Source organism: Corvus cornix, chromosome 6 (genome assembly GCF_000738735.6).
Source record: "Corvus cornix cornix isolate S_Up_H32 chromosome 6, ASM73873v5, whole genome shotgun sequence".
Lineage (NCBI taxonomy): Eukaryota > Metazoa > Chordata > Aves > Passeriformes > Corvidae > Corvus > Corvus cornix.
In genome coordinates this window covers 2,252,928-2,265,755 of record NC_046336.1, presented here as the reverse complement: position 1 = coordinate 2,265,755, position 12,828 = coordinate 2,252,928, and the positions used below count along the sequence as shown (strand labels likewise).

Below are 12,828 nucleotides of genomic sequence, written 5' to 3'. Positions count from 1 at the left end.
TTTTCACTCCTTCAAGCTTGACACAAATTCTGTAATTCATAGTTTCCTTTTTCCCCAAAATAATCTGCCTTTCCAAAGCTTCCCACCTGCATATTTTGGAAAGGTTTAAATGATGTTGTAGCCTCAGAAGTGAGTGAGGGACTGCAGAGGCTGGACCTTGTCCCCTTCAGGGTGTCAGCAGTGCCACCTCTTTCTGTCCCTCTTTGTGGTGCCACCTCTGCCCAGGACACCCCTCTGGGGACCTGCCCTTCTCAGCACGGGGGTAGAACCTCACAGACAGATGTTTGTGGGGTCACAGGTTGGTTAAGGCACCACTTATCACCCAGCTCTGGATCCGTGAGCCAGCTGATAGCCAAGAGCACAATGATGGCTTTTGTAACTCACAGGGACCCAAATCACAGCAACACTTTTTACCAGTGGCCATCAATTCTCAGAGTAACTTCCAACAGTTTTCTCCTGCTGGCTGGAAAATAGCCCAACAAAGGGGGGAGATTTTTCATCCTCCTGATGTTTTCTCACACTCCTGAGATCCTGAAAATAACCCTCACTCTCCATATTTCTCACTGCAAATGACGGCAGAAACTCATTAATTTATCTCAAGAAGTACAGGTAAGGTTATATTCACCCCTCCTGCCTTCTGCTCTGAGAGAGGATGCGGGGTAGGAGACTGGAATGACCTGAAATCCCAGATGGATTTGTTGAATTTTTATTTTACTGACCCAGTTTCAGCTGCTCAGCTGAGTTTCCCTGTGCCCACAGCAGAGCCAAGCCACTGCCATGGAGATTTAGGGCTTTTGTGTCCCATCCTTTAAGGCAAAGGGGTTCTTTCCACAGAATCCCAGAATCTTTTAGGTTGGAAAAGACCTCCAGGATCATCCAATCCAACCTGTCACCGATCCCCAGCTTGTCACCAGCCCAGAGCACTGGGAGTAGAGATGAGGTAAGGAAAGAAAGAACACCCTGAAACATCAGGCTCTGAAATAAAAATCAAGCCAAGCAAAGGCTGGTTTGTAGCTGTGGGAGATCCCATTAAGGGGGTGATGTTGTTTGGATCTGGATATATTTTTTAGGAAGAAAAATCATCCAGCACAAGGATGGAATTCTTAATGCAGGAAGAATTTCATTAAGTCTTTAAATGGAAGGGGGAAACAACAGAGTAAAAAAAAGCTCTGAAGAAATAAAAATAAATGATGAGGAGCTGAGTCCTGCCCTGGAAATGAGGAGGTGACAGCCACTGTCAGCTTAAATGAGGCAATAATGGCTCTGCCTGGGGCCCCCGGGGCTTCACAGCGACTCTCTCAAGATAATTCACTGTTAATTAACTTTCCCTTTCCCCAGAGGATCTCAGCGCCCAGTTGGTTTTAGACCTACCAAGATAATCGGGTTTAATTCTCCTCCCTGGGTTTAAAGTCACGAGTGGGAGCTGAGGCTGAGGTGAGCGAGAGACTCGGGATTTCTCTCCAGCGTGAGTTGGTTGTAAGGGAATTTCTGGGAATAAAAAGGAGCTTGTGCTGTTCTGCAGTGACTCAAAACAAAAGTCTGGTAACGCACAAGATTTACATCCCTCGGAATTACATCTCTTTATTGTCCCTGGCTGCAGTGCTTGGGGACTCTGAAAGCGATGCCAAAGGATTGGTTGAGGAACAAACTTTGGGAATACTCGGTGAGGTGAGTGCTCAAGGCTGAGCCCTGGGAATTCATCACTTCCCGTTTCCTTTCTATTGGAAACACTTTTTTGTTTTGCTTGTTGCTTTTTTTTTTTTTAAAGTACACCACCCATAATTCCATATTTGACACGGATTTTAAGGAGAAATCCTTCTCTGTCCACACTTTGGACAGGCTTCATCTCAACAGCTGAATTTCGTTTGTTGCTGAGGTGAAACGAGATGCTTGGGGCCACCTCTGCCCTCTGAACCTCTCGGGTTTGCAGTTTCCTATTTCTTCATGAGGGGCACTGTGAAATCCCAGGTTTTCCTGGCACCTGGCTGAGGATGCCAACCCGCCCAAGGACAACTTCAAGAGGACAGCGCTGTTTTCACCTCATTTCCAGAGATCACTTGCAACCTCTTGCATTCCAGGCTCATTATTTTCCATCAGGGTGGCAGCCTCTCGTTTTAAAACAAATATTGTCCTTGAGAGCCACTGATGAAATGCTGCTGCACTGAGTAATCTCCATAAAAACATGCCAGCAGTTGCTGGGGATAAATTACATTTTAATGATCATACTTGGGGTAAAATTAGCTCCTGGTGTTTGCATTATTAATTAGGCCAACACCACCCTTGCTCATATTGTGCTTTCCCTGACAGCCTGTGCTGTCTGTAATTGTAATTACTGCCTGTCTGCTCAGGGGGAATGGCTTCAAATGGGAAGAGAGGAGATTTAGTGGGATTTTGGGAAGAAATCATTCCCTCTGAGGGTGGTGAAACCCTGGAATGGGTTTCCCAGGGAGGCTGTGGCTGCCCCTGGATCCCTGGCAGTGCCCAAGGCCAGGTTGGACGGGGCTTGGAGCACCCTGGGCTAGTGGAAGGTGTCCCTGCCCATGGAAAAGGGTGGCACTGGAGGGGATTTAAGGTCCCTTCCAATCCAAACCATTCCATAATTCCCTGACTCTCAGGGTGGTGCCGTTGTCCCTTGAAGAAGGAAAACCAAGGCACAGCCAAGGGGCAAAACTGTGCCCATTTCCCTGCAAGAAAGCAGTGGGATGAAAAAGCTGAGCCTGCAACAAATCTTAAATAAAGAAACAGATAAAAAAAATAAACCAGGAGGAAGTGGATCTTACAGATCACAAGTGAAAAATATTTACCTTGAAGTACAAACCCCATTCCCAAAGCTGCTTCCCAAAGCCCAGAGGCTGATAAGAGCGTTTGGGTAGGAAGAAATAAAATCAAGGCACAGTGGAAATTGGAAGGCAGCAGCAATAAATTCTGAGCAAATTAAAGCAGAATTATTTATAGAGACAAAAGTCCTTCCTGATCCTTTTAGAGCAGGAGCCTGCACCACTTGTTCTGTGACATCCACCCAGGCAAGGATTTATCCCTAAAGTAATTAAAGTTGCAAATATTTCAACTACAGCCACATCTCTTTGACACCAGCACCACACACCCCACAAGTTCAAAGAGAATTTGGCAGAGTCCAACTATGGGTGTGCATTAAAAGCTCCTCAGATCTGGACTGGCACCTCTCACTTGTTTTTCAGAATAATTTCTTTTATTTTTTAGGTGTCCAGCACTACCAGAATTCTGGGAGAAGCAATCAAAACTCAAACATCCAAAAAGAGTGTGGAGTCAAACTTCAGCTGAGAATATTCTCTTGAAAATCTGCTAGCAGGGAATCCATGGGCTGTGGGGCATAAAATTTTTGCTTCATGTTTCTTTATCTGGAAAAATCAAAAGGGGGATTTGTTTTGAATTTTGATTTTCTTAAAAATCAGCTGGCAAAGGATTCACCTGCTGATGTACAAAGATCAGCCCTGACCACAGGCCCAGCTGGGATTTATCCTCATCTGCTTCCCCTTGTAACCTGTGCTCCTCTACCCAGGCCTGGCATCACCTGCTTGGAGAACAGCAATTCCCATTCCCTCCCCAAATCTGGCTTTGTCAATTAAATAATAAAAGGTGTTAAATAGGCAACTTGTTCTTCCTGCTTCTCCCTCAGCTCCTCCCACAGAGCAACCCCAGCCATGGCAAATGTTTGTTTTTCAGTCCCTTTGAAGAAGTTTTTTTGGAAAACCAGTTTATTTTGGGTGGAGAGCTCAGTGCAGGAGCCAGAACTGGAAATATGTGTGCTTTAATATATTTGTTTTGTACTTCTTCCCCTGCTTGAAAAGTTTTTTCTTAGGGAGGGATGAGAAGAACCAATGGCTAAAGGAATCAATCCACTCCTTGGAACATTCAGGGTGTAATCCTTGGTACAGGATAAACCAGGAATTATCCTTATTTCAACCTTCCAACCAGGACCAGGAAACTGAAGAGCTCAGTCCTGTCAGAGGTAGGTGTTTAACACACTCTTTTATTGTGAATTATTATTATTATTATTATTACTATTACTATTATTATTATTAGCTTTTGGAATTAAGTTTCTCTCCAACTCATTTCGAAGTTTCAGAAGAATTTGGTTCCTCAATAAAAGCTGCTATGAGGAACCAGAAAAAAATGCTCTGAGCTTCTTACTAAAACCTCTCTGCCTAGGAATTAAGTTTTGAAACCTTTTGGATTAGAACCCCTGGAGAGGCTGGTTGATAAATTCCTCTGAGTCCCAGCTTTCCCTCTCTTTTTCCACCTGGTGTTATCTTGATCTGTGCTCCTGAAGTGAAAACCCCCCAGTGCTGCCTGAATCCTTCCATGCCCAGCCCTTTTTTGTGGAGTTTCATTTCATGTGATTCCTCTGAGCATGAGAATTTTACTTGTTATGAACATTTCAAGAAGGTTTTAACAGCAAGTCTAGAACTTCCCAGCTTTATTTCCCAAATATTTGGAAAGCAGGAGTAGAAACTTGGAAGAAAAAGTGGGTTTGAATCTTCTTGAAAACATGGACTAAGTGAGATCACGCTGTGGGTTTAGGTGGGTGATTATTCCCACACTTCTGCTGGCTTTGCTTCAGTAAGGAATGACTTGGAAAACTGAGATTGGAGCCCGGTTTGTGCTTCCCAGGAGGTTTCCAGACCTGAAGTTGGGACCCAAACCTGGCTCTGCTAAAGTGGGAAGGGCTTGGTTTGCTTGCAGCCCTGGGTGTTCCCTTGGGGAAGGATTTGGGGTCCTGGACTCCTCCTGGACACCACCCCCTGTGCCAGGGCTCGCTGGCTTCTGCCCTCCAGCCTGGGGCTGGCTGGAATGTCCGAGCTGTGACCCAGCAGCTGCCTCGATCACGAGTGGCTGTTCCAGCAGGATGGTGCTGATGCCATGAAGATTTTTGCCTTTTCTTTTATACCCCTGTTATACCTTTTTACAACTCCTGTATTCTCAGTGCTTTGTGCCTGCATTCTTGGACTTGTTTGTCAAGCTGAGAGACTCAACATTTTAGAAGCTTCGTAGCCAGGGATCAGTGTGCCCCAGAGCCCAAGGTCCTCTCCAGAACACATTCTGTAAACCAAGATAGAACCATCCAGGGGAAGGCTCCTTGGGGAGGGGGGCTCACTTGAGCCTCTCATTGGGGAATCTTTGATAGATGTGCTAATTAGTAAAGCCTATAATGATATACCCGATGCTGGGGGGAAGAAGAGAAGAGAGACACAGAGACACAGGGATAGACTCGGCGGGGTGCATCTCGATGCACATGACCTGGACGTGTGCACCTAAGGATCCTTAAGAATAAATACCAAGGTAAAATCCCTTTTTCTCTTCTAACCGTGTATAACTCTTGATTTTAAGACCAGGAAAAGGCATCAGTGCCAGCAGCTGCCCATGCCACCCCCAGGCCATGGCACGTTCAGCTCTGCAGCTATCGCTTGCTGTAAACATTTAGACATAAAATCCTAGTCTGGGTGATTTCCCCAGGAGTAAAAGCCGTCAAGATTCCTGTCTGCCCTCCCAAGGGAGCAGCTGAAAGAGCCTCAGACTGTTTACAGTCAATAGAATCCCCTGTAATAATATTTTGCTGCCTTTTCACCTCTGGCCCAGGCATCAAAATGCAGAAACATCACAAATGGTGAAGTGTTGAAACGTTCCTTTCCTTTTTCTGCTTCCAGGGTCTCGATTTTTTGATGGAAAACAGATCCCTGGCTGAGGGGAAGCACCTGGGAGGGAGAATTTGGGTTGCTGTGCTTTGCTTCAGCCCAGGTGTGTTGGAAATCTCTATGTGGGCTCAGCCTGGTGGCATTTCAGCCAAGGTCCCCCAGTCTGTCCCAAACCTGAGGGCTTCCTTTGCATCCTACAGCACCTCCTCTCTCCCTGGCTGCATTCCTCACGCCCTGGATAAGCGGGATGGTGTCACACAGCAACATTTGGCCCAACAGAACTGACCTTAATGAGGCTTAAAAGTGTAGCACAGACCTGAAGGGAAAACCTGATTTTCCCGGAGCTGGTTTGGATTTGAAGTTGTTGAGTTTTTTCAGCCCCCCCTGATGCCACATGAAGTGTTAAGACAAAAAAAAATGAGCAGGGGAGATGCTGGGAGCACTGAATTCCCCAGGTAATTGGTGTGGGGAGGATACAGTGTGAGCCAACAACCACGAAAAGGACTGGAAGGGTTGAGATCCTGAGGAAACTTTAGGGGATGGAGGGATTCCAGGGGTTTGTCCCATTGCTGCCCAGCACTGGTTGTGGGGTCATTTGTGGTGGGAAAGAGCCACAAGCTCCTGGAGACAGGGAGTGGGAAGAGAAGGCCTTGGATAGTGACTGCCTGGAGGCATCCAAGGGCATGGAGCAAACTGGGCATGGAAAAGCCTTCCTCCAAGTCCTGTTCTGAACTGGCTCACCCATCCCTACAGCAATGGAAAACCTGTTGTCCACTAAAACACTGCTCCTTGGAACTCGGGGGTGTGGAAATAGCAGCGATCAAGCGAATCCTTGAGTAATTCCTGGAACATTTCAAAGCAGGGATCACTTGGATCGAGGCTGATCTGCTGCCTTTCACAGCTGGTGCTCAGGGATGGGATAGGAAATGCTCTAAAATGGCTCTGAGGGCACTGAGGAAGTGAAATGAGAGATTTGGAAAATGGCTTTAAGCTGAAAAAGGGTAGATTTATATGGGATATTGGGAAGGAATTCTTCCAGGTGAGGCCCTGGCACAGGGTGCCCAGAGCAGCTGGGGCTGCCCCTGGATCCCTGGCAGTGCCCAAGGCCAGGCTGGACATTGGGGCTGGGAGCAGCCTGGGACAGTGGGAGGTGTCCCTGCCCATGGCAGGGCTGGCACTGGATGGGCTTTGAGGTCCCTTCCAAACTAAACCAGTCCAGGATTCTCTGAAAATGAGAGATCTGGAAAATAATTGGAGATCTGGCTGCTACCTCCTCTTCACAATTCCTTCACTCATTCCTTTTTTTGTCTCAGGCAGGAGTCACTTGATGCTTTAAAGTCTTGTGGAGGAGCCAAGGGGAAAGAGCTGGAAAGCAGTGCCAAATGACTGTTATAAAAGCTCTGTTTAATTTATCTCTACCCAGAGATTCCCTCCACCTTCAGCTTTCCCAATTTTAGAAAGTAGGATACTTGGGAATGTTGGTACTGATTAGAAAAGCAATCACAGTATTTCTCTGCTTGTCTGCAATGCATTGATATTGAGTTCAGGACCTTGCTTCATTCCATCAGAAATGTTGCAGTGCTCAAAAATCACTTGTTTGATCTGTTAGCTCAGGTGCTGAAGGGATCTAAGAATAGGGGAACATAATTCCTAAAGAAGGAAATCTGGTTTAGAGGACTGAGAAGTCAAGTTGAAAACAGTTCCCTCTTACAGATGGTGATATAAACAGGATAGTTTTTATTTTGTAAAGCTGCCACCTCAGAGTAATTTTCTCCAGATTTTCCATGTTCCCAGAATTTGTTTTATTTCCTGGGTGGGAAGCTGAGAGCAAGCAGCAACCTGCAGCACCCTTCCCATGTCTCACCTGTGAAAATACTGACCCAGCTAACCTGGAATAAAAAGCTGAATAATTTAAAGCCAGAGTGAATGAGAATTTGCAAAGCTTTTAAACAGCTCCAAGACTGAAACACGCTAATGGAAATTCCCAATAAATTCCCAGTCTGTTATCAAACACCATCCAGCTCCTGGGAGTGCAGCAATTTCTGTGCAGGTTTCTCAGCAGGGCTGGGATAAATCCTGTCCTGCTGCAGTTCTGGGTGGTGTTCCCAGCTCCTGGATCTCCACTGCCCTCCAGAAACCCTGGCAGTGGGGGCAGGCTCCAAGCAGGGATTTCACAGCCTTGGGATGCCAAATCCAGCTTCCTTCCCCAGCATCTGGAACCGGCTCCAGCAACAGAGTGTCCACTGGCAGGGAGAGAGGGAACAGCCTCAAGCCGTGCCAGGGAGGGTCAGATTGGACATTAGGGAAAATTTCTTCATGGAAAGGGTGGTCAGGCATTGGAACAGGGTCCCAGGGTGGAGCCCCCATCCCTGGAGGGAGTGAACAGCCCTGTGGATGTGGCACTTGGGCACGTGGGGCAGTGGTGGCCTTGGCAGTGCTGGGAATGGTTGGGCTCAGTGGTCTGAGAGGGCTTTTCCAAACGAAATCATTCTGTGACTGCAGGAGAGAGGAAAAATAGACCCAACCTGGGGCTGCCTGGAACCGAGCACAAATCCTGGAGAGAGGGAATCCCCAGGGCCCAGCTCAGTGTCCACAACAGGGATTTTGGTAAAGACCCTTGGGGACTTTGTCATTTCCATCCCTAAAAGTTTTTCAGCCACTTGGCTTTTTTCTGTCTGCATAAAGGCATTGCTGTGAGTTGATGGTGTCAGACAAGAAAGGAGTTTCTGTCTCAGGAGTGGACAAATGCAACGCCTGCAACACCTGGAAGCGTTTCCCTGGCAGAGGGACTGAAAGCAAGGGCAGGCTCTGTTTTCCCAAGGAGAGCAGCTCCCTCCAGTGACACCCCCTTTCCTCTGGGTATCACCCTGTGCCAGGGGCTGCAGCTGAGTGCTCCCCAAAAGCCACTCTTTGTCCAAGTGCTGCTCAGTTTTAGCAGCCTTGCTCACAAGATGCACAAAACCATCTTTGCTGCTTCTCTTAATTAAGTCTAATCTGACTCTGCAATTATATTTTATTATGATGATGCCTTTTCCTGGTCTTAAAATCAAGAGTCAAACACGGTTAGAAGGGGAAAAGGGATTTTACCTTGGTATTTATTTTAAGGATCTTTAGGTGCACATGTCCAGGTCATATGCACCAAAATGCACCCCACCCAAAAAATGCCCCAAAAGATCTGGTATATCATTAGAGGTGTTACTAATTAGCACATCTATCAAAGATTCCCCAATGAGAGGCTCGAGTGAGCCCCCCTCCCCAAGGAACCTTCCCCTGGATGGTTCTATCTTGGTTTACAGAATGTGTTCTGGAGGGGACCTTGGGCTCTGGGGCACACTGATCCCTGGCTACGAAGCTTCTAAAATGTTGAGTCTCTCAGCTTGACAAACAAGTCCAAGAATGCAGGCACAAAGCACTGAGAATACAGGAGCTGTAAAAAGGTACAACAGGGGTATAAAAGAAAAGGCAAAAAATCTTCATGGCATCATTGAAACATTACAAGAGAGTATTAGCTGAGAATTTTACCCCATTTGCAGGGTAGAAAAGGTTTTCTTTGGCGGGGAAAAGGAGCTGCTCTGCAGCAAACATCTTTGTTCAGCCCCTCCTGCACTCCTGTTCAATTACCTGTCACTCCGGGGGAAGAGCAGCCCTCAGATCTGAGGTCACTTAATCGCTGCAAAAACCTGTGGGGAGAAACCAAATACCTTGGGAATAGCTGCTGCTGGCCCCTCGCGTGGTTTGAAGTGCTGGGAAGTGTCTGAGAGAGGTGTCAGTGGCAAGATTAAGAGGAAATTTCCCCAGGCAAAATAGTTGTGGGTCTTAAAATGTTTTCTTTTGCTTTCAGGAAAGGACGCTTGTCCAAATGTTTCCCACATGGGCTGAAATTCTCCTTTCTCTACAGACAGAGGGAGAAGTTCATCCCTGGCACCAGAGGGTAAAACACATTTTGGAGATGGGCAGGAGGAGGGAAGCGAGCCTATAAATCCCCATGTTTTAGCTCAGGATATTCTCACTTCATGCTCCACTGAGCACTCTTTTAAGAGCCTTTATTTACTTGTTTTCCTCTTTACCTCGGCTCTGGTGAAGTGCCTTTACACCTATTGCAGCCTGCAGTGGTATTTTTGTCATTGCAGTCACATCAAAACAGACATGCCAATGTCAGGAAAAAGAAGTTTTCAACCAAACTGCTGCTGCAATAAAACCTTTATTTATTTATTTATTTATTTCACTGTAATTTGGACAGGCTTTATCCTGCAGCAGCAGAAAAAGCAAAGTGGTTTTCTACATTTAAGCCCCGTGCTGATCTTTGGGACTGACAAATTCTGACTGGGAATGTCTGCTGAGTCTTCCCATTCCCTGCAGAGGCCTGTGCAGAACAGAACTGACCTCAGTGAGGCTTGGATGTGTAGCACAGCCCTGAAATGAAAACCTGATTTTCCCAGAGCGTTGGTTTGGAGTTGAAGTTGTTGAATTTTTTCAGCCCCACCCCTGATGCCACGTGAATTGTTAAGACATAAAAAATCCAGCAGAGGAGATGCTGGGTTAGCTCTGGAACACTGAATTCCCCAGGTAACTGGTGTGGGGAGGCTACTGTGTGAGCCAGCAACCACGAAAAGGATGGGAATGGTTCAGATCCTGAGGAAACTGTGCAGGCTCCTCTTAATTTAGGCAACACCTACACCTGCACCAAACCCAGCTTTGCAGAGAAGCTTTGGCTCCCATCAAACCCTGATTTCCTTGTAGGATTCTTTGCTTTAAGAGCAGCTGGAGAGTTTTGGGCAGCGTAGCAAGGAGGCTTCTAAAGAGAAGCACAGCCCGTGGGTTAATGAATCTTCCAATCCCTGTCACAGCCTCTGGCAGTGCATGAAGTGCTCAGTGCAGGGTTTGGGAGCAGAGCTCTGCTGGGCACTGCTGCCTCTGGTGATCCCGAATCCTGACCCTACAGCATTCCTGGGTGCTTCTGCTCCCTTCCAGAATTTCCTGTGCTCTTTCACCCCTCCCCTGCACCTCAGTGACCTCTGCCATCTCTTTATTCTCCATTTCACACCCTCGTGTTCATCAGAGGCTCCTGTAAGCAGAGAATTCTTTTCAACCCTCTTCTTCTGGAGGGCTCTCCCATTTACCTGAACCCCATGCCCAGGGGAAAATCCTTTATTATATATTTTTAAACACTCTGGAGACTTTTCAGGAAATTCAGTCACAGCTTTTTTAAAGTCCCCAGCTGCTCCATTTTACTGCCCTGGAATGTGGCTGCTCTCTGCAGGGCTACTCCAAAGTAGACTGAGATCCTTGGGGATTGATGTGAGAACCCTTTGTGCCCTTAAAACTTTGTGGAGGACTTCCAGAGGCATTCAGTTCCTCTGGGAGTTCTGGCCAAGGTGCCTTGGAAGTGGAGTGAGGTTTTTCTAACAGTGTCTTTCAGAGTGCCATTAATATTTGATTTTTTGTGTTTGATATGAGCATTTGGGGTTTGTGCCTCATCTCAGCTGAGTGAGAGCTGAGCTGATAAATTGTGTGGGGGTTTTGTTGGTAACATTTCTCTGGGAACTCGAGAAAAGCTGTTCTGAGTCAGTTTTATAACCGAGCTGAAGGAGATTTGATAGCTCTTAACAGGACATCCAGGATGGGGAAAGCAGCAGGAGTTCTCCTTATTTCTCCATGCCCATCCACAGGAACCATAAAAGTGGGATAAAACGCAGCAATGGGCTTGTAAAAGCCAACTGCTCATTCCTGGGATGCACAGAGAAACCTGAGTGCTCCTCAGGTCACTGGAATGTGAAATAAGGGCCAGGTTGGGAGAACCTGGCTGGATCTGATCAAACACAGCCCATCCTGAGGGGGGAACAGGGTTGAAAGGGACCTCAAAGCCCATCCCATTCTGCCCCCTGCCATGGGCAGGGACACCTCCCACTGTCCCAGGCTGCTCCAAGCCTCATCCATCCTGGCCTTGGACACTGCCAGGGATCCAGGGGCAGCCACAGCTGCTCTGGGCACCCTCACAGGGAACAATTTCTTCCCAATATCCCATCTAAATCTCCCCTTCTTCATCTTAAAGCCATTCCCTGTGTCCTGTCCCTCCAGCCCTTGTCCCCAGTCCCTCTCCAGCTCTCCTGGAGCCCCTTTAGGCTCTGGAAGGGGCTCTGAGCTCTCCCCAGAGCCTTCTCTTCCCCAGGCCAAACAGTCCCAATTTTATCTCCCTTAAGCTTGGAATTTTTGGAAATACACAATGAAACCCAAACCATTCCATTGGAGTTGTACACATTTAGTTGGAGTTGTTTGCCACTTAGCAGTTCGTTACCCTGTCGGAAATATTTAAATAACAATAATTTAAATACTATCTATAACATTATCCAGAATATATTTCCCATATCTTACCCTAAACCCCCTTTTTGAAAGTGGATCCTTTTTTAATTGATGGAGAGGCTCTTTCCATCTGGTCCCATCTTGGTTTTCAGCACCACTGGCTGCTGGGAGGTTTTTACTGCTTGAAGGAAAGAAGATCCCTGCCCCATCCTGACACTGACAAATTGAGCCCTTTTATTTGCTGGACTCCAACAGAAACCTGCCTGCCACGTCCAGGCAGGAATGTTCAATATTTCCCTCTGGAAAGGATTTGGAGGAAGCAGAATCCCTGCAGGCACATTCCCCATCCCTGCCCAGCCAAGCACCTGCCACTGGGGGAGGAGGAGGCTCAGCCCCAGATGAACACGTTTCTATTCCAACATTTATTTCTGGATGTTTTAGCCTGGTGTGCCATGAAAATGAACTCCTAAGTGTTGGAAATGCAGGGGGTTTATTTTTGCCAGTGGTAATTAAATCACTGCAATGATTTATCCACTCTGTTGTCACACCTGAGGGATCTTTTCTTTCAACCTGGGGAAATAAACCCCTCCTTGGACTCCCTGGGTGAGAATGAGGGTGCTCTCAGCCTCAATGAACGTGAACAAGTAGCTCCAGCTGCTCATGATTTACAGGAGAGCAAAGCCTCCCAGACTAAACCCTTCTTCAAGCTGCTTCATGACTTTCAGATGAACACACTTGCCTCAAAATTCATCTTGGGCACGGCTCCATGTACAAAAAGTGTGCTTGTCTCTCTGTTTTCTGGGTTTCAGGATTGCCAGGGAATATTTTGTATGTGATCAAGAGGCTTTCTGCAGCC

At 47.0% G+C, this 12,828-nt stretch overlaps 1 long non-coding RNA gene across 1 annotated transcript in view; it reads left to right on the top strand.

The window, feature by feature from the left end:
- The first annotated feature begins 3,579 nt into the window (after positions 1-3,579).
- LOC120410182 overlaps positions 3,580-12,828 on the top strand; it is a 28,689-nt gene continuing 19,440 nt past the window's right edge. Inside the window, exon 1 of the long non-coding RNA XR_005602137.1 lies at positions 3,580-3,988. This is a non-coding gene — a long non-coding RNA (uncharacterized LOC120410182). The remainder of the gene's footprint in view (positions 3,989-12,828) is intronic.